Raw genomic sequence first — 25,982 nt, forward strand, 5'->3', positions numbered from 1 at the left:
TGGGAAAGCACCAGCATCACCCAGGAACGCTGTTGCCATCAAACCCAGATCCAGTTGCTGCAACTTCAGCAAAATGCAAAACTGGTAGTCCACAGACTGGCTCAGGAAGGCTCTCCTTGTGAGGCAGAGGGATTGCCTCAGAAGGAGGAGATAAGAGCAAATACAAGGGTTGGGAGATGAGGCTGAGTAATCCCAGGAGGTAGCTGGAGGCCTTCCTGATTTCTGCTTAAAATGTTTCAGCCATCTGTTGCTGATCCAACAGTACTTCCAGACTGTTCTGTTGCAGCCTTATAAACTTGTTCCTTCTCCAGCCTTCTAAAACCCTTTTTGCTGCCAGGCTGCTTTTGAACCCTGCCCTTTTTCCCGGTCCAGCATCTTCTGGACTGTGCTTGCTGAGGTCTGCCATGACCAACTTCCCACGGAACCCAGACAGAAATTCAAAATTAATTTGGATGGTCCCGCTGAAGCACTGCATCTGCAGGAATTCTGAGGGAGATTAAATTGTCTTTGATAGTGATACTGACAAAGTTCCTTAATTTGGGACACATTTAAGTTGCCACTACATTCTATCCAAAGTTAAATTAAAAGTGCATATAGGGAGGTGGGGGTGGTGCTGTTTAGACAAAACTTCTGGGAGTATTCAAGAGAAGCAAAAAGAGAGGGATGAGATTAGCAAAATTATTTTATGGGTTTCGTATGCATCTAGATTAGATAAAACAGGTTGTATTCCCTGCTGCTTTTTTGATTCACTTGTTCTTTCCACAATAACCAGCCACTTATTATTTATTTATTTACACAGTCAGACAGGTGTTATTGGCTGGTTTATTTTATCCAGACATCGAGTCCTTCCCAAGGACCTGGGATGGCTGAATTTTATCATCAATACTGTTGGTTATTATAGATATCGTCGCAGAATATAGGCTGTTCCCAATAAAGTTGCTTTTTGTAATTGGCTGATGGTGATTTCTGTGGCCCCTATGGTGTTGAGGTGCTCTTCAAGTTGTTTTGGAATTGCACCTAGGGTGCCAATTACCACTGGGATTATTTTGGTCTTTTTCTGCCACAGCCTTTCAATTTCAATTTGTAGATCTTTGTATTTGGTGATTTTTTCTATTTCTTTTTCTTCTATTCTGCTATCCCCTGGTATTGCTGTGTCGATTATTTTAACTTGTTTTTCTTTCTTCTCAACTACAGTTATATTTGGTGTATTGTGTGGCAGATGTTTTTCTGTTTGTAGTTGGAAGTCCCATAATATTTTTGCATCTTCATTTTCTACCACTTTTTCAATTTTATGGTCCCACTAATTTTTGGCTACAGGTAGCTTGTATTTTTTGCAGATGTTCCAGTGTATCATCCCTGCTACCTTGTCATGCCTTTGTTTGTAGTCAGTCTGTGTGATCTTTTTACAACTGCTGATTAGGTGATCCACTGTTTCATCTGCTTCTTTACAAAGGCGGCACTTGCTGTTTGTTGTTGACTTTTCGACTTTTGCTCTTATTGCATTTGTTCTTAGTACCTTTTCTTGTGCAGCCTGTATTAAACCCTCTGTTTCTTTCTTCAAGTTGCCATTCTTAAGCCATTGCCAGGTCTTGGTGATGTCTGATTTTCCACTTATATTGTGCAAAAATTGACCATGCAGTGGCTTATTTTTCCATTTTTCTGCTTGGTTCTTGACTTGTTCTTTCTTGTAGGCCTGCTTTCTTTCATTGGTGTTGAATAGTTTTGCGTTCTTGACCATTTGAAGTGCATCTTCTTCACTGTCCTTGACATATTCTTCAAGGCCTCTTTTCTCCTCCTCTACTGTTTGATGGACTTGCAGCATTCCTCTTCCACCTGAGCTGCGAGGGAGGTAGAGCCTATCTACATCACTGCGGGGGTGCAGAGCATGATTGATGGTCATGATTTTCCTGGTCTTACGATCTAGCGTCTCTAGCTCTGCCTGGGTTCAGTCTATTATTCCTGCAGTGTATCTGATAACAGGTATAACCCAGGTGTTTATGGCTTGTATGGTGTTCCCGCCATTTAGTTTGGAGTTTAGGATATTTTTAACTCTCCTGATGTATTCACTTCCCATTTTTCTTTTAACTTCAGTGTTTTCTATGTTATCAGCCTGGAGAATGCCCAAGTATTTGTAATGTTCTTTCCCTTCCTGGTTCTTGATCTTGCTTCCATTGGGCAGTTCTATTCCTCCTGTTTTTCTTATTTTTCCTCTGTTCATTATTAATGCAGCACACTTGTCTAGTCCAAACTCCATTGCTATATCGCTACTGAATATACGGACAGTGTTTAGCAGTGATTGGATTTCTGACTGGGACTTTCCATACAACTTCAGATCGTCCATGTACAGCAGATGGTTGATTTGACTTGATGTTTTAGATGTTTGGTATCCGAGGCCTGTTTTGTTTAGTATTTGTGAAAGTGGGGTCATGGCGATTATAAACAACAGAGGGGATAGTGAGTCCCCTTGGAAAATGCCTCTGCTAATGCTAACCTGTCCAAGTGTCTCATCATTGGTTGTTAACTGTGTACTCCACACGCTCATTGCTTTTTAAAATAAATATCTGAATGTTTTTGCTGACACCAGTTGTTTCTAAACATTTTAGTATCCATGTGTGAGGCAATGAATCGAAGGCTTTCTTGTAGTCAATCCATGCAACATTTAGATTTGTTTTTCTTCTCTTGCAATTTTCTAAAATCATTTTGTCAATCAGCAGCTGGTATTTTGTGCCTCTGGTGTTCGGACACATTCCTTTCTGTTCAACTGGAAGCTGTTTGTTAGTTAATAAGTGTTTCATTAATTCATCTGCTATTATTCCAGTTAATAATAATAATAATAATAATTATTATTATTATTATTATTATTATTATTATTATTATTTCTTTACACAGTCAGACAGGTATTATTGTTATTATTTCTTGTTTACACAGTCAGACAGGTGTTATTGACTGGTTTGTTTTATCCAGACATCGAGTCCTTCCCATTATTATTGTTATTATTATTGTTGTTGTTGTTGTTGTATTATTGTTGTTGTCATTATTGTTGTTGTTGTTATTGTTATTATTATTATCATCATCATCATCTCAAAAGATCTGAACCTATTGATTATGCATTGATTTGGTATATGAGACCATCTCATTATTTTATCCCAGGTCAGTTACAGAAATTTCCCTGGAATTATTATCAGAAAGGATTAGGCTTTTTTCTTTTCGCCAGAACAGAGTGCATTGTCATACCAGTGAAATCTGCTTTGGAGGCATATTGCCATAAATATAATTTGCTACAAATAAAGGAAATAAAACGTGAGATTGGAGATTAAATATTGGCAATGGAGTAGTAAATTTGCTGAGCTTTCCCAGGACTCTTCAGATTATCTGTATGCCAAAAACAAGAGGCAAGATATCCACATGATAAAGGAATAGGGCTTGGCGGGGGTATTTATTTAGCAATAGCAATAGCAATAGCACTTACATTTATATACCGCTCTATAGCCGGAGTTCTCTAAGCGGTTTACAATGATTTTAGCATATTGCCCCCAACATTCTGGGTACTCATTTTACCGATCTCGGAAGGATGGAAGGCTGAGTCAACCTTGAGCCCCTGGTCAGATTCAAACTTGTAACCTTCTGGTTACAGGGCAGCAGTTTTACCACAGCGCTAGCAGGGGCTCATTTACACAGGGGCTCATTTACACATTAAAGCTAAAAAACCAGAGTGAGCATGAATATTTTACAATAATTAAGATTGGTAGTTCTGACTGTAAAATAAACTAGCATTGGTGAAAATGTTGACTGATTGGTTTACAAATTAGGATTATGTTGCATATATTTTTCTGTACTAAACAATGGCCTGGCTCACAAAATCATTTGAATTTAAGGTGATTGTATGAACCCAAGCCAAGGCAGGAATCTTAGATTCATCTCAGGACACAAACTGACATTGGTGAACTTGGAGTGGGTTCACACAATCATGCTAATCTTGGTTACCAGCTTTAAACCTAGATTCAAATGATTGTGTAAACCAGGCCAATACAAGTGAAACATTTCTCCATTACCATCTCTATTTACCCACCCTAACTGGTTCTCTAAGGTAGGCCCTGCCCTCTGGAACTCCCTCCACCGTGAACTTTAGATGCTCTCCTCCATACCTCCTTTAAACAGTAGCTGAAGTTGCTTCTTTTTTGGCAGATGTTTCTTTGATCATTTGGCCTGCTAGCTCCTGAAGATTTGCTTTCTGCCTGCTTTAAACAAATTGTATTGATGTTGCATTTCTTGTTTTATTATCTGAGTCTATATTATTGTACTTTTATTGTGCTAGTTATTATTGTGAACTCGAGTCCCTTGGAAAGTCAATGAGGTAAAGTCTTAAACAAACAAACAAACAAACAAACAAACAAACAAACCCTTGCATCAGCTTGTCCCACCATATTTCGTGCATATATCACACTTGCTTTATCTAGTTTTCACCATAAAAACTTGAAAGCATGCTTAATGCAAATGTTTGGTCCTTTCACCTGTGTTAGGGATTGGTGCCCCGCCTGAGTAAATGGGATACCAGCCAATAGACAGAGGCCCCTTGGTACTTGGGACCAATGAGGTAACCCAGGAGGGAGGAGTCGAAGTGCCCCTAGAAAAAGCCACAGTGAGGTGGTGACACCCAGAAGGTGGAGTCAGTAGGAAAAGCTTATTCAAATTCTTGAATCAGAATTTGGAACCAAGTATTACCTGCTGTGACGTGTTTAATGATTTTTTTGTGGATAAAATTTCTCGTATTCAGGCTGACTTGGATTTAGACTCCACAATTACTGCCGTGTCTGAATCGGAGGTGTCCAGCAACTCCTCTTATGTGGTCAGGCTGGGTCAGTTTTAGTTTGTGGCTCATGAGAATGTGGACAAACCACTTGGAGCGATGCAGCCTACCACCTGTTCTCTTGACCCTTGCCCTACATGGCTAATACTATCTTCTCTCAGATTGATAGATTCTCTCTGGGGTGTCTCTCAGAGCTCCATATTGTCTCGAATGTTGTTTAACATCGACATGAAACCGCTGGGAGAGATCATCAGAAGATTTGGTGCAGGGTGTTATCAGTATGCTGATGACACTCAAATCTTTTCCTCCATGTCAGCAGCATCAGGAGAAGGCACAACCTCCCTAAATGCGTGCCTGGAGGCAGTGATGGGCTGGATGAGAGGTAACATGCTAAGGCTGAATCCAGATAAGACGGAGGTACTTATTGTGCAGGGTCGGAATTCGGGAGATTATTTTGATCTGCCCATTCTGGATGGGGTTACACTTCCCCAAAAGGAACAGGTACACAGTCTGGGGTGCTTCTGGACACAAAACTCTCCCTGGTGTCCCAGGTTGAGGCAGTGATCAGAGGTGCCTTTTATCAGCTTTGGTTGATACGCCAGCTGCGTACTTTTCTTGAGATAAATGACCTCAGAACAGTAGTTCATCCGCTGGTCACCTCCAGACTTGACTACTGCAATGCGCTCTATGTGGGGCTACTTTTGTACGTAGTCTGGAAACTGCAGTTAGTCCAGAATGCAGCAGCCAGGTTGGTCTCCGGGTCATCTCGGAGAGACCATATCACTCCTATCTTAAAAGATCTACAGTGGCTGCCGATAAGTTTCCAGGCAAAGTACAAAGTTTTGGTTATAACCTATAAAGCCCTAAACAGCTTGGGCCCTGGGTATTTAAGAGAAAATCTTCTTTGCTATGAACCACATTGCCCATTGAGATCATCTGGAGAGGTTTGTCTGCAGTTGCCATCGGCTCGTCTGGTGGCTACTCAGGGATGGGCCTTCTTCATTGCTGCCCCGAGGCTTTGGAACACACTTCCTGCTGAAATAAGAGCCTCCCAATCTCTTACAACTTTTAAAAAGGCAGTCAAGATGCATTTGTTCACACAGGCTTTTAATTAGATATTGTTTTGTGTTTTTAATAATTTTAATGTTTTAAATTTTAATTGTTGACATTTGTTAATCTTTTTATTGATTGTTTTTATTGTCTTGTAAACTGCCCAGAGAACTTGTGTTTTAGATGGTATAAAATGTGTTAAATAAATAAATAAATAAGAGCCCAGCAAGACTGCCATATGTGCGGAGAGTTCTTTAACTCATAATGGGCCAGAGCTGAGGAAGATATAGATAGGTCTGGCAGAGGATGCTGTGAGCTCCCGGGCAGGAGCACAACAAGAGACATATTCTGAGGAGTTTAGGAAGGAAAATGGGATGGGATTTTGCAGCGAATGGCTGGAATATTTCATAATGGCCACCTTAGGACATAACAGCAAACTGTGGGTCCGATGGTCCTGCAGTTTGCCTCCATTCCCCCTGCAAGATGATCCTGATCTGCAGTCTGGGAGACTGCAAGGGGAGAGGATCTGGCTGCACAGGCTTCCTCCTTCACATGAAGGAAAGTGGTGGCAGCCAATCAAGTAGGAGGGAGGGAGGAGCTTCCCACCCTTAACTCCATTTTGTGCAGCGTGCACAAATAGGAGGACATGGTGGCAGAATTCGGATGCCACAATGCCGCCTTCAAACCTGAGGTTTGGTGGTGAAACTCAACATTAACCAAAGTTCAAATTTAGGTTTGAAAGTGGCATTGTGTCATCCGAATTCTGCCAATATGTCCTCCTATTTGTGCACACTGCACAAAATGGAGTTAAGGTTCATTGATGAAACCGTGCGTTCGGATGACACAATTTTGAACCTCTGGCATGGTTTGTTTGTTCATTTATTCATTTTATTTAGTACATTTATATACTGTCCCATACAAAAACGTCCCTGGGCAGTTCACAGTATAAAACCAATTAAAACATTAACATAATTAAAACAATTTAATATACAATAAAAACTCTAAAACTGAAGCTTTCAAACTATAAACTAAAAAGCCTGACTAAACAGGTATGCTTTCAGGTCCTTCTTAAAAACAATCCTAGAAGGCGAAACTCTAATTTCATTAGGAAGAGCTTTCCAGAGTCTTCCAGTTGCCTCTGGTTTGGTGTTATGTGCGAAGGCAGCCATTATCTCACATTTTGTGGGCTAAACATAGTTATTAACACTAAGTTCCAGTGGAGGAACCATACAATGACCACTATTCATTCATGGGCTATTCGACATTTTATATAATTTATGTGCTACAGTTGCTTGGAGTGATTGGACTCAGCATAATCTTTTGTCCAAAATATCAAGACCAGGATAATCTATTCATAGCTTAAGGGGAACAGTTACTGAGGATGTTAACACTAATGGAAGTGATTGTGAAAACAGGAAAGACCCAATATAGGCCATTGGTTGGTAGAGGAAGAGGCAAAGTAGTAGAAGAGAAAGTGGTTTGAGGGGGGAAAACTAGTAATAATCGTCAGGCACTGAAGTCCTATTGACTTCCAATGGGAACTAAATGAGCAAATCCCACAGGTGCTTTTTTAAAAAATCCCCACCAGATACATTTGGTGAGAAGATGTATGGAAAGCTCTAAAAGTTGTTAGGAATTTAAATAAAAGATGAAGATGAAAGGAAACCAGTAGTGCATGTTAAAAGTGTTTGAAGATATATGGGGTAGAGTAATTAGCTCAAAGAGCCAATTATTGAAGATATAGGACTCTCTAGTAGATGGAGGCGAATGAAAAAAGGAGGTAGAAAAACAACCCTGCAAGGTATTAACCTTTATTTTAAAGTTCATTTCCTCATTCAGCCAAGCTCACAGTGCTCAGTTGTACTATGAACTCAGCAGCGCTTCCCTCAAAAGGTTATTCTCCAACCTGGAATGTACAGGTAGATTCTGCACATGTGCAACCAGCAAGCTTGGAGCTCAAAGCTACTTGTCTGAGGCAAGGCCAGTGAGGCAGCTGCCACAAGTGGACCCATGCACCCAAACTGTAAAGCCCCTTTCCTTTAAATAGGATTACTGTTAAAGGAGCATTTCATAATAATCCCTGCCTCCCCAAGTGGTGACAAGCAAGCAGGAATGAGCAACAAGCAATGTGGGTTGAGATATTTGGTGTGAGATGTGTGTCAATCAAGCTATCCAGGTAAAATTCCTTGCAGCCCCCTTAACCAGTGGCTGCCGCTGTCCCCAGCAAATGATACTACATATGCCGCAAATATTGAGGGAGGGAGGGTTGGTGGGCAAATGGCAAAAACACTGATTGGCTTCTGGGTCAAAATCCTAATTTAGGATTTAGAGCAGAGGGTGGGAGGAAAGTGCTGGTCCATTCCCTAAGCCCCACCTCGCCTGCTCTGATCGATGGGATGGCCACAAACAAAGGATTCCTAGCTGTCCAGCTATATAAGCAGCACCAGCCTTGGTCTCCTTTGGCTCTCTCTCCCTCAGGGGCCCGGTGACATCGCCCTGCAATGTTTAATTATAGCTACGACCCTGGTGGAGGCAGATTGGTCAGATGGCGCTTGGCACCAGAGGGGAAGTCAGAGTGGCAAGATCCCATGGGGAAGAGAGAAAAGGTGAAGTTGAAACCCTTCCCCTTTCTGAGGCCACATAAGGAGGAATTTGATGCATGGGGAAAGCCCAAGACTCAGACACTTCCCACAGTGACCAACCAATGGCCTCTGGGGAGCCCATCGCAGGAGGTGATGGCATACTCTTGTCAAAGCCCCACCCCACTGAAAGTGGGGCATACTGCCTTTGAATCTGCAGGTAGCATATAGCCATCAAGACTAGTAGTCACTGATAGAACTGACCCCCATTTATTTATCTAATCCCCTTGTAAAGCCATCTAACCTAGTGGTTCTCACCACATCTTGTGACAGCATATTCCACAGATTAATTATGCACTGTGTGAAGAAGTATTTTCTTTTCTCCATCCTAAATTTCCTGCCAGTCAGTTTCATTGGATGGCCCCTGGTTGTGAGAAGGGGGGGGGGACTCCTCTTTTTCCACTTTCTCACACCATGTCTCTCCCAGCCATCCCACAGAACTACAGTTCATTCATTCATTCATTCATTCATTCATTCATTTTTACAAGTCTATCCTGCTGTTCCTCCAAGGAGCCCAGAGCAGTGTACATGGTTATGTTTATCCTCACAGCAACCCTTTTTGGTTCTCAGGGTTCCTTGGCTTGAAGCTGTCACAGTTAAACTGAATGGAAAATAGGTTGCACTTCTACTATAAAGATATGATTCTACTCCAACACTTGAGTGATTTTTCCAGAATTTAACTCTAAAATGTCTATTACACTATGATAATTTTATACCTTTTTCATTATTAATTGATTCTGGTGTTCCTTTAGTATTAAAGGAATAATAAACATTAAATAATGTATGTATATAATATTCACATGAAATTACACTATAACAAGCAAACCACAGGAACTGTGAAATAACTCACGGTAATAAATCTATTTCAGATTTGTTATGAATTTTTAAAAGTGTACCATGTCTTCATTGATACATGTAAGCAACTGGAAGATTATTATTTATTACTAATTTTGATAGGCTTTTTTCTTATGTAAATCTTATGCAAATACTGAGCTTCTTTCACAATATTAACTAGCTGGAAAATAATTCATATATGTTTTGTGATGTTTAATAAATACCAAACAAAACACATCAAGCCATTTTATGTCTTCTTCAAAGCCTCTTCTAATTCAATAATGAAAGCAACATTATAGAAATATTCATTAAACACTTACAGGTTATTGACCTCCATAGCTGAACAGAACTGAGGCAGTCAGCCTTAAAGGACAAATATATCTTAATTTTTGTCATGGTTGGATTAATGGCTTGCCTTTATATGATAACATTTTCTGTTCAGCTGTACAGGAGATGTACAAGACAGAGCACAAGAAAAGGATTAGCAAACAAAGCAGCAACAGGACTAGCAGGACACACCAGTTTTGCTCCATTATTGTATATAACACATTCCTTTCAATATATTTACTCAGTGATGTTTAGGAGTGAGAGTAATATGCGCTTTGGCAATGTTGTGAATGCCAGGCAATGTGGATATTCCTCCATAATGTGGTTTAAATTAGAAGATTAAATTGAATATAAGCAAATGATGGAAAGTGATCTGGATGGTGTCAGCCATTGCTTAGTATCACAGAAGCAAAACTATCTTCAGTTTTCCCTGAACATTTTTGGCAGTGTTGAAAAAATGGTTCCCTATTTATTTATTTATTTATTTATTTATTTATTTATTTATTTATTTATTTCATTTATATCTCGCTCTTCCTCCAAGGAACTCAGAGTGGTATACATGCTTATTTGAGGATTCAAGACTTTAAAAAATCAAGACTTTAAAAAAAATTGAGGATTCAAGATTTTTAAAAATCAAGACTTTTTTTAAAAAAGTGAGGGCTTCAAGGCCAGGGAGAAGGAACCTAAAGCTGCAGCTATATGCCCAGTTACATGGGGGTAAGTCCCATTGAAATCAGAGGGCTTTACCTCTGGCCATGCTCCATTGCTTTTTTTCTGGGGATTGGTGGGAATTACTTTTCATGCAGAAGAGTCCAGGTTGAATCCTGAACTCTTTAGGTAGGGCAGAGAAGGATGCTATCTGCAGAGAGCTGCTTCCAGTCAGTGTAGATAGTACTGAACTGGATGGACCATGGTATAAGGCAGCTTCATATGAACATGTGGGCTTGTGTGGAGCACTTGGGTCCAAATCCTCACCTACTCATGAAGGTCATTTCATGACCTGAGTCCAGACAGCTGTCATCTCTCAGACCAGCCTGCCTCATGGGGTTTTTGTGAGGCTCTTCATACAATGCATAATTGCCATTCACTGCTACAAGAGGCTACGACCACTGGGTAAAATGGGTGAAGGATAGACCTATCAATGGGTACTAGCCATGACAGCTGTATGGAATCGACTTGTTCAGAGGCAGCATACCACTGAATATCAGTTACTGGGGAGTAACATTGAAGGAGGGTTATTGGCTTCATATGCTGCTTGTAGGCTCCGCAGAGGTACGTGGTTGGCCACTATGGGAGACTGGAAGCTGGACTATATGGGCCCTTGGTTTGATCCAGAAGAGTTCTCCTTATAAGGATAAAAGGAGGAGAGGAAGAAAGGAAGAGGGGAACAATCTCATGTGCCAACACACCTAGCTCCTTGGAGGAAAAGCAGGATATACATATATAAATAACATTTTAAAAATATTGCATTGTCTGCTTGTAAGAGAAATTCTAATTCCAATAGATTAATATTGACTTATGTCATCAAGATACCAATTGACATCATGGGGAAAAATACAGATTCACTTCATGAAGAAGAGGTGGGGTAGTTGCTGGATTGTAATACTTTATAAACAGGCATTTTAAGGCCCTGTTCTAGATGTGTTACTGTATCCCTAGCTACATTGTCCTTCTCTAGCATGAGTTCTACAGCAGCAGCATTATGATGTTCTGGCACATGTTTTAAATCACAATGGAATGCTTTGACATTTCGCCTGAAATAATGCAGGTTGAACAAATCTGAATGCCCTTGATTTGCAATGCAAGGTCAAACTCTTAAATTTCCTTCAGCATAGTTTCCTGTGTATGAAATTTCCTTTCCTGGACCTGACCTGTGTGAGTTCACCCAAAATTGCTTATATTTTTTACTTGATGATAGACATTTATGGCTCCTTTGGTGCATGAGCTTTTAAATATATACAGTATTTAGGCATTTTGAAAATGAACCAAGATAGGAACTGTCAATTTTTTATGCACCTGTGTATTTAGGAGCACTTTCCAAAGGAGCTCTTTGACTTGATACAACTTAATAGCTCTGTTGGAGGCTGGGAAGATGATAAAAACTCTTGGAGCTTTTAGGGCCTGCAAAGTCTGTGAAAGCCATACACAGAGGAGGGACTCTCTGAAAGGATTATTACTATGATAACCTTTAATAGCCCTGAAGGTTTTACTGCTGGAAAAAAAGTTCGGTCCTGATTCCTCACCCATTAAAATTAATGGGAAGAATCCCATTTCATTCAATTGGAGTTGAACGCGTCCCTCTCGTAATCTACATGAAGTATAAAATGCTTTTCTGAGAAAAAATAAAATACAAGGTTTGGATTTCAGTTTTAACTAGTTTATTTGTTGAAGGAGAAGTAAAACATGGTCCCTTGCCTTACTACTCTTTCTCACGTGGTTTGTATTCTTACATACATTAAAACACATGTGCCATGTTGCAATATGCTTACCTTTGTGCAGCATTTCACTCTGAATAATACCTGAGGGGCAAACTGGATATCCTTCTGGGGTCTGTGTGGCTGTTGCTGGTTCACATATTATATCCCTAGTAATTAACTGAGACTGGACATTTTGATCACATTACGCCAGTGCTTTGTCAGTTGTACTGGCTCCCAGTCTGTTTCCGGGCCCAATTCAAAATGCTGGTTTTAACCTTTAAAGCCCTAAATGGCTTGGGATCAGGTTACCTGAGAGAGCTCCTTGCCCCATATAGTCCTACTCATATCTTAAGATCTTCTTCAGAGGCCCTCCTCCGGATGCTCCTACCAAATGAGGTGAGCCAGGTGGTTACCAGGGAGAGGGCCTTTTCTGTGGTTGCACCCCATTTATGGAATAGCCTCCCCAGTGAGGTTCACCTGGCTTCATCACTTTGTTCTTTTAGATGCCAGGTAAAATGCTTTTTGTTCACTCAGGCCTTTTACATTCGGGTTTTTTTAAAGGTGTTTTTTTTTTAGGTTTTCAGATTTATTCTGATTTTAACTAATTTTAAAATGAGTTTTTAAGTCGCTTTGTGTTGTATTTTGTATTTTCTTTTTACCTTTTCTTTTGTCTGTTATGATTTAATGTGTTATGTGTTTTTATTGTATGCTTTACTCTTCTGTTATGATCCACTCAGAGAACAATTTGTTATGGGGTGGCTAACAAGTAAAGTTAGCTGTCCCATACAATTTTGTTATGTCTGCTGAAAGAAATATGTGGCATGACATTCAACAGCCAATTAACTGGAGCGATGGGGTGGCGGGACAATGTGGAACCCTATGCTATCATAAACTCCTCAATTGCTTTTACTAAATGTGGGGATATTTCAGTTGATATGTCTTCCCTAAGGTCCACATAAGGCCCTGAGACCAGCTTCCTCTATTAGTTTTAGAAGACACCGCTGACCGTAAATGAATGCATATATATCGTTCCCAGCAGAGTTCCCTTTAACAAGGATTTCCTGATGTTGTTGACTACAACTCCCAGAATCCCCAGGTGCAATGGCTTTTGCTTGGGGATTATGGGAGTTGTAGTCAACAACATTCGGGAATCCACTGGTTCCCAGAGATAAATAATGCAGATTTGGCAAAAGTTCTATAAAGGGTCTGTAGTCCTCTTATCTTTTCTGGGGGAAAGATATTTCTTAGGCATGTGTTTTACCTATCCCACATCTTTTCCGTAGACATCTTAAAAAATGGGTGGGTGGGAAGTGGTTCTTATTTTTCATTTAATCTTGGACATGGTTCGCACAACCCACAAAAATCTGCCCTGGGTCCATGGTGATATCAATGCATATCACAGCTTATTTTTTAAAAAGAAAATGGATATTTCACTGAATGGGATGAAAATCAAACTGGTCTTCTGCAACCACAGTTGCTTGGCTATGCAGTCAGCTGTAATGCATATTGAACTCATGACACAGATAGGAGTAATTTTGATCATGTGAATTGACCTTTACTTGTATTGTATAGTGGTAGGACTGTACAAAGATATACTCTTGTGAAACATAACATAGCTGTACAAGTAACTGCAGCTGATCTTGAATCACAGGAGTACTAAAAGCATCTAACTCTGAATTAGCTAGTCTTTCCACTCTTCTATTGCCTTTTATTTCCCTTGCTTTTAAAAACAGATGGACTATTATCTTCAAATATGTAGAGGTGAATTACGAACCCTTGAAAGTAATGTTTTGTAATTGCCAGCTGTTTTATCTGGCCAGCTGATTGCTCATGCCAATCAATAGTTCTTGAAATACATGGAATTAAAATGTTATTGCAAGGAGTTTCTGATACAAAGGGCATTTATAACCAATGTCAATGAAGGGAGAAGTTACATTCAGTAGTCTTCTATTAACATAAATCAAATCACATAGTTTCTTAATACGAATAAACTTTGCCCTTGCTCAGAAGCAATCAATAAACACTGCCCCTGCTTGTAACACTTCATGGTACCTTTACACTTTATTTAAAAGGAAATAACAGTTATAATGCTTAAATAATCAGAATTACATGGAAACCTCCTTTTTATTGTTTCAGGAGTATATGCAGATTATTAGCCCAAACAAACATTCTCGTTGCACTTAACAAAATAAACTGAATCACATGGCACAAAAATCATTACAAATAAGATGCGCACAAATAAACCAGACTGCAATCACCAAGTTTATTTTCTAAAATAAAATTAGCTAAAAGTAATGTGGCTAAATCCTTGATACATCTTCTACAACTAATAAAGTCCTTTCCTTTAAATCAATAAAAGTGTCCTGATGCCATTTAGTCAGGCAGAAGACTGACATTTGTATATTTCATGTTAGGATTTTTCTGATAGCTGTTTTTCCCGTTAGGATATCTGCCTTCTGCTAAGTTTAAGGTAGTGATGTGTGTGTTTATACATTCAGATTTGTTTAAGATACTTCTAAAAGTCCCAGGCAAATCAATGCACTAAACATGTGGAGTTTGTTTTTACACACACACACCCGCCCAAAGATAGAGTGTAATCATAGTGCTGATTTGAAATGTCTCACATTTTTTCCACCATATTCTCTCATATATGAAATGTACCTTCCATTTTCTCCATGTATGATCAATACAGTATAGTTTGAAAAGTAGGAGACTGAGGTTTCTGCTTTGAGGGAAAGTCAAGCTGAAGTTTATAAGCCTCAAAGTTGGTCCCCAGGAGATTTTACAGACAGGGCTTTCCCCCCCAATCCACTCCTGATTGGAGTGTGCCAGTCCACATATTCACTGGATTTAACCTGACCTCCCTGCAGGCTATCAGGGACCAGGACAGACAGCGCTTTGTTTTTCCCCCAAAGGGAGGCTGTGAATTCTGGTTTAGCCCTAGGTATGTCCAACTTAAAATAATCCTCTATTTCCAGTGGCTTTTGAAAAAACCCTCGATGTTTCTGCTAAGCTCTGACGCTTGTCTTTGATGTGCGTAGGGGAGCAGCCGAGGGCTACGTGAATGCTCCACCCAATTCCCTGGATTAAACTGTCTCGAATCTGCTGCGAAGTAGATTCACTCCTCAGATACCCCACAGCATAAAGCCCTGTCTGTAAAACCTCCAGGTATTATTAGGCTGTACCTGGGGACGTCTGTTGCATGTTGATGCCCCATAGGCACTCGATCGCCCAGCTACACAGGAAAGTGGACTACCAAAACTTCTACAAACAGGTTGTTTCCTGTTTGGTAATCAAATATTTGCATGTGTAGCTTCCATGGGGAAAGTGTATATATTATGGGAGTCATGCTCTTGGTCCTGCAGTAACTTTCCCCAGCATAGCACCTGTCTTCTCCATTTCCTCTTCTAGGATGAGATGACACCACTGCAGGAGCAGTGGTAGTGAGTGGATTGGCAGAGTGTGTCCTAGGAAAGGGAGGTGAGGGAGAAAAGCGGGCAGGGGCAGGTGGAGGAGCTGACCTGGAGGCATGCTGGGGCAAGTGGCATTTGTGCACTTTGCCTCAGGTACCCAAACATCTTGGGCTGCCCCTGACAGCCTCACCTTGTACCATGGAAGGGCTGCTCCTGCATCCAATGTGTGGACCATATGTGACATTTATCTGTTTATTTACTTACTTACTTACTTAGCTTATATACCACCTAAACTTTCGTCTCTGGGCGGTTAACAATGACATAAAAACGATTAAAACAAATATAAAAGGTTGAAACAGTTTAGCAATTTAGAAACAGCATAAAATTAAAACTTACAAATTTAAAAAGCTGAAAAAGCTTGGGTGAAGAGATGGGTCTTCAGATGTTTTTTTTAAAATAGTCAGAGATGGGGAGGATCGTATCTCAGCAGGGAGTGCATTCCACAGTCCTGGGGAAGCAATTGAGAAGGCCATGTGGCCACCAGACAAGCTCGTGGTAACTGGAGACGGACCTCCTCAAGTGACCTCAGTGGGCGGTAGGGCACATAGCGAAGAAAACGTTTTCTTAAATACCCAGGGCCTAAGCCGTTTAGGGCTTTATAAGTTATAACTAGCACTTTGTATTTTGCCCAGAAACCTATTGGCAGCCAGTGTAGCTCCATCAACACGGGAGTAATGTGGTCTCTCCGAGATGACCCGGAGACCAACCTGGCTGCCGCATTCTGAATCAACTGAAGTTTCTGGACTACGTACAAAGGCAGTCCCACATAGAATGTATTACAGAAGTCCAGTCTGGAGGTTACCAACAAATGTACCACTGACATCCAGAAAGCCAGAGGGGACCATAGACACAACCCCCTCACAGATGTTCCAGCTCCCACCTTAATGTTTAACTTTAATTTAAAAGAAAACTTTCTTTCTTATTTGTGATTTGTAGATATAAGGGTCAGCATGCAGGCAGTATTCTGTCAGATTAGAAGTTGCTTTCCCCTTTCAGAGTTCCTGCCAATGAATGCAAAGCACCAGGACAAGTGACAAGCAATTGTTTCTTTCTTTTAAATGCTGAGGTTGTTCTCACGAGCAGCCAAGCACAAGCTTAGGCAGCCAAGCCTGGGCTTGGCTGCCCATGAGAACTCCCAGGATCCATGCAGATCCCGGCGGTGTCTCGACACCGAACCCTGCACTGAAGCCCGGCTCTTAGCCAAGGTTAAGGGCACAAATGCACCCTTAACCTGGCTCCCGGGATCTTGTGTCAGTGTGAGCTGCTTGCAGCTCATGCTGAAACAGAGACGGATGCCTAGAGCACCTGTCCCCTGGGGGAATCCCTCAGTGCACTGCACAGAGCACTGGGATCATTTGGGAGCATGGAGTGCGCTCCCACCAAGCAAATAATGATTATCTAGGCAAGGTTTGCGAAGCCTTCCCTTTGTCCACCCGTCTTGTAGGTTGTGTGGATGGCCCCATTATAAAACTAAATATTATTTTATTACTATGCCATACCTTTCAGCTAAAATCATTTTAAACATATTAAGTGATCTGGGTCTATGTTCTGGTTTCACAACAGCCCTTAAGACCCATTACCACGGTGTTTCTGGTTACAACCCTTAAACTGGAGCACTTTAGCTCTGCATAGGCACTCAGCTGAATTTGTGGATAGGTGTGGATAGCCAGCACACACTTGTCTGTTCCTCTCAGGTGTTCACTGAATGCATGTGGGGTGTGGATATGACTGAATAGGGCTCCTGATAACGCTAAAACAAGGTATTGCTTTATTTATTTTACCTTGTTTTAAAACAAGGTCTTGGGAACATGCCCACAGCTCTTCCAAACTATTTACCATAATCTTTATAGTCACCCCGTCCTCTATCCGAGGTGTCTGGCATATTTGTATGTTAATAAAGTGAAAGAACTCAAAGTGTTTTGCAGCAAAATGGTGCACAGTATTCAGTCTTTGCATTGAGTTTATAGACTATGTGATCACCGCTTCTTTAGTCTCTTGCAAATACCATTCTACACTACATTGCCTGCTACATTGCTTGTCACACTATCCCTAATCTACGTCTGTCCGTGACTAGAAATGAATAATGGTGCTTGTAGGCCACAAGTACCCCATGAAGTGGCTGTCTCTGGCATATACTTCTTTTAACAGGTATTGCTTCTTTATTTTCCTTCGTTCATAATCAACATCAACCTTTTTCTATATACATTACAGGTCACTCACTGCTTAAACAGTACTCAAAGTAGAGCCTGAGAACACATGATGATGATGACAGCCATTATAGTAAGGGTAAGAGGAATTTATGGATTGGTGGAAATGGAATGGAGGGATTGATGTAGAAAGTGATGCTGTATGAACAGAGGGCAATATTCATGCACAGTGTTTCACCATCTCCGGGAATGGTTCTCACAGAAACAGTTTGAAGCCTACTCTGAGAAGAGCAGAAGCAGATTCAGGAGCTGAGCAAGTTTTTCTAAACAAAACAAGCCTTTCCCCTTCAAATAAACAAACAGGAGGAGGGGAGATTTTGAGGGGCTGGCTTCCCTTTAAGTGAGAAGTCCCACTGTATGTGTCTGTGTTGGTTTCTTGCCAGGGCTAGCATTTTTCCAGGGCTTGCATTGGAGGCTCTGTGGCATTTAGTTGTTGTTTCTCCCTGCCTGGAGGGGGACAGAGGGAGGAGTCAACTAGGGCTATAGTGAGTCACACCTGGTGGGAGAGGACACATTCCTGTGAGTCACATTCCTGTGTCTCAGTTTGAACCTACTCTCTCTATATAAGGAGGGAAGGCCCGAGAACTTAGAGAACAGAGGTTAGCAAACACATTTAGCAAACCAGACATTGGAGTTTAGCATGGAGTTTAGCGAGGAAGTGTGTGGGGCTGGGGGAGGGGGAGCCTAAAATGAGTTCTCTTGATCACAAGGAACCCACTGGAAAGATAAATTAATTACTACTCCCTCCTTCATATTCTTGAGAAAGGAAGTTTGAACAGTTAATAGCTAACCAATACAGCTAAGACCTAACTTTCTAATAAACAATCTCTAAATACTGTAAACAGACAACAAAACCAGTTATGAAGATAGAAAGCCAACAGGGGAGGGGGCACGTCCCAATGTAGTGCACAGATTGTCACATGTATGACTATTTGCTCCATGGGCAGAAGTCATGGGTGTGTGTTCAGGGCAAGTTGCTCCTGGCTCTCAGGGAACAAGTTCATTCCCTCGAGACCAAGATGGCGGATCTGGAGAAGCTCAGAGAGACAGAGAGACAGGCAGATGAGAGAGGCATGCAGATGAGACCTACATGGTAGAGGCATCCCTCTCCAAGGCTAATAGCTCCTCTGCTGTCAGCGAGAATGAAGGTCTTAGGGAAAGAAGGCATCTGAAAGAGGACATCTGAAGAAGAGGGACATGCTCCCTTAGAAAGGATCCCTTCCGTGGATGATGAGCCCATATCCTCTTGCACAGGGGATGTTCCTCAAGGGGGTAGGGGTCTCCTTGTAGTGGGTGATTCAATCACTAGAGGCATAAAGAGATGGGTTTGTGACCTGCATGTTCACCACATGGTGACTTGCTTGCCTGGTGTGAAGGTTGCAGATATCATGCAGCATCTAGATAGACTGTTAGGCAGTGCTGGAGAGCAACCAGATGTTGTGGTGCACGTCGGCACCAACGATGTGGGGAAATGTAGTTGGTAGGTCCTGGAAGCCAAATTTAGGCTGATAGGTAGCATATTGAAGTTCAGGACCCGCAAGGTAGCATTCTCGGAAATGCTACCTGTTCCACGTGCAGGTTCAGCAAGACAGACAGAGCTGAGGGGTCTCAATGTGTGGATGAGACCTTGGTCTTGGGAGGAGGGGTTTGGATTTGTTAGGCACTGGGATACATTTTGGGGGAAGCAAGGCCTGTTCAAAAGGGCACTTGAACCAAAATGGAACCAGGCTGCTGTCACTTAAAATCAAAAAGGTCACAGAGCAGCTTTTAAAATGATGCCTGGGAAATAGCCAACAGGAGCTGAGTGGATTCTTTCATTTCCTACCAGAGAATCTACTCTCAGAACACCTCAGACATTAAAGCAACAAAACCCAGTGCCCCATGGGTTTGTCATTTTGGGGTGGTTGGCACCCTATGTGCACTACACAACCCACACTGGGCCACCCTGGTGCCCCCCAAGTGGAGTTATGAGGCTGCTGAAATTATCCATTATTCCCTATGGGGGGAAAGCCTAAAGCCACGCAAACTTCAGAAAAAAATTAAAAACCATCCCTTTCACCAATTTATTTGAAATCTGGGTGGTAGCAAGCACCCATTAGGGCACTACCACCTGACACACCCTTCTGCCCCTGAAACCCATTTTTCTGCCCTGGATCTGCCACAAAGACATGTCAACTTCAAAAGATTTTTTTAAAACACCCCTTTGCCCAATTTCTTTGAAATCTGGGTGGTAGCTTACTTGCACCCATTGGGTGCAATGCCCCCCACCTGGAGTTATAACTAAGGCTAATGAAATCCCCATTATTCCCTATGGGAAAAAGCTTAAAGACGTGTGAATCTTCTCAAAATCACCCCTTTGCCCAATTTCTTTGAAATTTGGGTGGTAGCTTCCACCCATTGTGCACTAACAGCCAACCTACTTTGGCTACAAAATGGAGGTCCAAATCTCCAAAATTTTTGGGTCTGAATCTGGGGTGATTTGTTCTAACTGATTTGCCCTGAATCTGGGCAATTCAGCAGAGGGGTGATTTGTTCTAACTGCAAATCACCCAAATCAGCCAGATTCGGGTACAAATTATTTTGCACATCCCTACTGTGAATCTCTGTCCATCTCCACCGATAAACAGGCTGGGCACCTGAATAAAATAAGCTGCCCCATCATACCTAGTCTGGACCTCAAAGCAAAAGAAGGCAGCAATTAGAGTGGGTGAAAGGGGAAAGCAAATGTATTCAAGATGCAATAAGGGTGGTGGGTGGTCAGGGGAGTGATGCCCAATGCTTCAGTATCCCCAGGAGCTGCTCTCCTTCTCCCAAACCTAGTTCTTAAGCTTGGGGGAATGAAGCTGGAGAGAAAAACATTTCCATCCCCAAACTCAGGAACTGGCCTCAAGAGGAGTGGGGAGGATAAGGCAAAGCACTGGAGGCAAGTGGGGTGGGGGACAATTGGAAAGTGGGAAGCAAGGTTGAGGAGGGAGGGGGAGGGGCTAATGCTAGGAGAGCTGGACTCCTCCATACACTCCTCACCCTGTCCATAGATAAGGATATCCATGACATATATCATTCATCAAGGATTTAGTGGGAGGTAGCAGGAGAACAAAGATGGGACAAAAGAGGAGTATTGGTAAAAACGTAACAAAACTTGCAGCATGCTCAAAGAGGAAAAGGTGGATTACTCTATTGGCAATGCCCTTGAAATCTCATGGACCTTTAATTAGAGTGGCATGTTGACTGAGTGTTGGATTGGGATGAGAGTGAACTAAAGCCCTGCCCTGATCTGAAATGTCTGCATTGCACTGAACAAAGTGATTGACCTCAGCCTGCTCAACAGGGCCATTGTTCAAAAAAAGCACACAGATCTTCACTCTGGGCTCTGAAAAGTGCTCAAAACATAATTATGAGAAACAATCATTTCATAATATTATATGGTTCCTAATTACACTAAAGGCTCAGGAGTGTAATTCTTTACATTAGTGCTAGCTTGCTATAGAGCAAAAAACCTGTTGTTAAAAACCCAGCTGTTAAAAATATGGCCTAGAAATAACATGGGTCCCTAATGCAACCACCATGAAGCTCTGTGTCAGGAGAGAAAACTTATAGTGGCTCTCCTAGAATCATTTAGTCTAATGAAATCTCACTGAAGTCAACAGGATTTAACCCACCTAATCATGTGCAAGATTTCAGCCTATATAAATAAAACTTCTGTTTATATGGGTCTCTGAATATCACAGTGCCAGAAGCTGAAAAGCCACTGAAGCTATCTGGACAACAAGGTGTGATAGTAATAGTGCTGTGCTTCAGAACACCCAAAGCCAAATAATATGCTCCAGGCTATTGGGGGACTTCTGTTCCCAGTGTGGCCTTCTCCACCCAGTACTGTGTGCTTCTGGTGCAGGGTGGGACTCCTTTATGGAAAGCAGAGCCCCATACTACCCTAGCAGCAGCTAGGAAGACATTCAGAGAGGGTATGCACAGGGAAGGCTGGGAGGTGTAGTCCTTTCAAGCACTTTCTCTGTAGAGCTCTATGGGAAAGGACTACACCTCCCAGTGTTGCTAGGCACATCTCCCCCAGCTCTCCCTGTACACTTTCCTTGCATTGCTGAGATTGGTACAGAGTTCTGCCTCTTGTAAAGGAACCCCTCCCACACTGGGACTGCACAGTACTGCGCAGAAATGGCCATGCTGGGGTCACTGCCTCTTCATAGTTCCCAAGTGCTGGTGCGTACCTTTAGGCTTTGGATGCTGCAAAGCACATTCGTTCCTTTTACCAAACCTCCATGCTTTCATGTACTAATTATCCTTTCCTCTACAAACCAAATCCTTGCTTTTTTCCTTTGCCATATTGTGGGGTTCACCCACAATTCAGAGGGAGGAAAACTACTTCCTGAAATAAGTCATGGGAGATGTAGTCCCAGAGATGCTCATTCAGGAAGTGAGCACTCATGGGTGTAGGTACAGGAGTGCCTGGTAGCACATGTGTGCTACAAATCTCAACTTTTTCATTACTGTGCACTACCAATGCTGGTAGCTACGCTGCTCTACCTGCTCACTTACACAGTGTAGTCTACAAAGACATGCATAGGCATTTTGTTTTTCTTTCTTATTGTTGATCAGCTCTAGTTAGCCAGAGCCAATAAGGGTTGATGTTTCTTTCATCCCATTTTGTTTGTGGCGTAAGCAGAAAACTTACCCCAGGGCCTTGTCCAGACCCCAGCGCCATCAATTAAGTCATCAATGGGGATGATTCCCTCTAGGTAATGGTGTTCCTAGCCCTGTGAATCTGAAAGATGCCAGCTCCAAAGTAACAGTAACTTTGACCTCAATTACTCCAACCTGGTTTGGTGAAGTCAAATCTCCCTCTCCCACATTGTTCCCTCTTCTTCTGGTGAACTGTAGCCAGCCCTATTTGTTCTTCCCTGGTTAAGCTGTTCTAGAAAGACTGTAACCTGTAAGTGTTCCTGCAAATTTAAGACAATGTCTTCTTCACCATGAGCCCAATCATCCATTTAGATCATCTGGAGAGGTTTGTCTGCAGTTGACACCAGCTTGTCTGGTGGCTATGCAGGAACAGGCCTTCTCTGTTTCTGTCCTGAGACTCTGGAATGTGCTCCCTGCTGAAATAAGAGCTTTCCCATCTCGGACAACTTTTTAAAAGTCTCTAAAGACACATTTATTCACTCAAGCTTTTTAACTAGACTTGTAGTTTTAAATTGTTTTAAGGTTTTAATTTCTGTTTTAATTTGTTTATGTTGCTATAAACTGCCCAGAGACGGAAGTTTGGAGTGGTGTGCAAATATAATTGTGGTGGCCAGTCTCCCTTCCCTTTAAAGAGTTCACAGGGAGTGAACCCTTTTCTTGAATGACAAATTGGTGAACTCCAGAGCAGCCAGTAAGTACACCAGGTGGGTAAGACCTAGAGAGCAGTTGCTGGGAATTCTGGAAACAAAGAAAGGCAGCCTCTATTGGAGAGAAGTGTGTGTGGAAAGGCTTAGTAAGGGGCAATGGAGTTTGCACCCTCATGGTTGAAGCCAGCATGGAGGTTTTTTTCATGGAATAGCTCTCATGGAATAACTCTGTAGATCCTTAAAAGAAAGGATAGAAGGAAGCTTGATTTTCCTTAGGAATTGGGTGAGTTCAAGGAAAAAAGAATTCAGCATAGGGAACCGTTTGTTAGTCAGATTGCGCATTAGAAACTTATAATTATTTGGGGTGTGTGCTTTTGAATATTCCTGATACTGGTCTATTATTGTTTACCTGTAATGTAATTAAAATAAGAAACACTAGCCTACGTCCATCCTACCTAGGGTGGTCCAAAATACTCTATAAACATTTAAGTGTGCATTAAGACAACCTATTTTTGTAACTTACTAAGTATTTTTAACTGTATTTAAAAGCTGAGAAAGCCTCAGATGGAAGCAGTCTGTAATAACTGAATAAAACTTTTTTTAGTTCTTTTATTTTTACAAGCCTCTCTGAGTTGGTTTTTAACTCCAGGGAAAAAGGGGGAGAATGGTGGGGGGCGTTCTCTGGCGCAAACACATCCTCAAACGTTCAGCACTATCTGTTTCCTCACCATGTGTAGGCTTGCGTGTGGAATATTTTTGTACTTACCCAAAAACAAAATAAAGAGAGTTTTCCCTGGGATTCCATCCCAAGCCCAGGGAGGTTCAAGCTCTGTCGATAAGAGGGATGGTGGCGGCAGCATTTTGAACCTACCGATAATACAGGATAGTTTTAGGAGAAGCCTAGCCAGGCAGCTCAAGCAGAGATGATTCTGCATTTTGTGAGTTTGCTCTGAGACAAAGGCTTTAATCCACTACAATAATAAATACAATAAAATAATAATTGGACCTGTAGGTCTAGAAGTAAATTTGTAAGTTTTCACTATCTGATATGCCTGGTCTTTTCCTCTGTTTCTGATCCTTGTTCCTAAACTTGTAATAAAACTCTCTCCTCCCGCCCGCATGTGGGGTTAGTAGTGCATTTGAATGCTCTGGAGAGAGTTTACTCTCCCATGTGGATGGCTGGCTTGTGCAGCTTTCTCTGAAATCCAAATACAAAGGGACATTGGCTATCTCATACTGTCTATGTAGATGGAAGGGCCAGAGGCCAGTGGCCAGTGATTCCTAATGTCAAAACTCTGAAAGATCTAAATCTTCCTTACTAGGGTCTTTAGGTGGTATTAAGGGGATGGTGGCAGCAAGAACCCAAAGCAAAGAGGAACTGAGAGATGCTGGAGGTTGATAACACCCAATTGGCCCATTCCCCATCAAGGTCCTGATCACACCATTTGTGGTTGGTGGCATTTTGTTGTTATGTTGGGAAACAATTTAAAACAGAAATGCGGATGTTGTTTTTGAAACCTGACGTGGCATCTTTCATCTGTTTCAGATAACAATTTTGAAAACTGGTCTCAAACATTATACAACACATATTTTTATTTTTATTTAGGGCCTGGATAGGTGAGGAATAAAAGTAAGACAGCAATGTAATGGCTTCAAAGAAGTAGCAAAATTCAGGTGTGTTTTTCAGTAATGAGAATAAATTCATATGGTGAAAATGATGCATCTTCAGACCGCCAGTGTTCCTAGTTTGAAGAACTGAAGTGTGAAGCATTTCAAAATTATTGTTTTTGCGCCACAACAGAAAATTTTCTAGTGCACCACCAACTCAAACTATCACCCTATAACTCTCTGAGCACTCTCCTCATAATGTTTGTGACTACTGTACTGCAGTTTCAAATTTTCTCCAACTTATCAAAGGGAGTGAGGCTGAAGACCTTCAAGCAAACATTCTAGAAGGTGGGGAGAGAGAGAGAGAGAGAGAGAGAGAGAGAGAGAGAGAGAGAGAGAGAGAGAGAGAGTGTATATATATATATATATATATATATATATACACACACACACACAGAGTTTTTTCCGGGGCAAATTGGTGACTTTTCTGTCTCTTCCTAGGTCTTGAAGGTGCTTTCTAATCTCTTGTTGGTCTCACCTGCTGTTCTGCCTCTCCTCCTGTGTCCTTCGATTCCTGACACTGCCTCTTTTATCAGGGCGTCTGTACAGGTGCACAGCTGTACAGTACCTCACACATGTCAATAAAGTCATCTACTATTCATTTTGTCTTTCTGAACCTTGAAAAATATCTTTGCCTGACTTTTTATTCCCTGTCTTCTTTGCCCTCATCATGCCCAGACTGTATTGATGATGTTATGGGAGCAAATCCAAATCTTGGGAAAGAGGGAAAAACATACTGAAAAATGAAGATTTCTTCTCCAAAGTTTATTATGTGTCATCAGTGACTCTGGCGCCAAGATCCTTGTGCAATGAACACTACTGGCATCGAACAGTGGGATGGCTCCCAAAAGCAGATGGAAATGTCAAAGAAATGATGGAGGAAATCTGGTAAATAACTGAACAACTCCAACACTCATTCATTGGCTTAGGAACAAGAAATATTCCCTCTTAGATATAACTAGCAGATGACATAGATAGGGCAAGGATTATGAAAAGATTCTGTAAAGACGTGTTTGGAGAAAAACAGAAATATCTTGGAGACCAGGTAAGCATCCCAACAAGTGTGTGTGAGGGAGGGAGGGTGGGAAGGAAAGAAATTCTTATATCCTGATAGGGCGCTGCTACCTGTGCCTACAGTTTCTTGTGTGGCATTTAACACATTGTTTAATGCTTGTTATAACCAACAGGTTTAATTTTGATTAATTTAGATTAGATTAG

The 25,982-nt window shown here is 41.6% G+C and overlaps 1 long non-coding RNA gene across 1 annotated transcript in view; it reads left to right on the top strand.

Moving 5' to 3' along the window:
• The window catches only part of LOC128351490 (uncharacterized), a 71,686-nt gene extending 48,551 nt beyond the window's left edge, over nt 1–23,135 (top strand). The window contains exons 2-3 of the long non-coding RNA XR_008319799.1: nt 17,759–17,833; nt 23,019–23,135. This is a non-coding gene — a long non-coding RNA (uncharacterized LOC128351490). The remainder of the gene's footprint in view (nt 1–17,758; nt 17,834–23,018) is intronic.
• The last annotated feature ends 2,847 nt before the right edge of the window (nt 23,136–25,982 follow it).

Source organism: Hemicordylus capensis, chromosome 3, assembly GCF_027244095.1.
Source record: "Hemicordylus capensis ecotype Gifberg chromosome 3, rHemCap1.1.pri, whole genome shotgun sequence".
NCBI lineage: Eukaryota > Metazoa > Chordata > Lepidosauria > Squamata > Cordylidae > Hemicordylus > Hemicordylus capensis.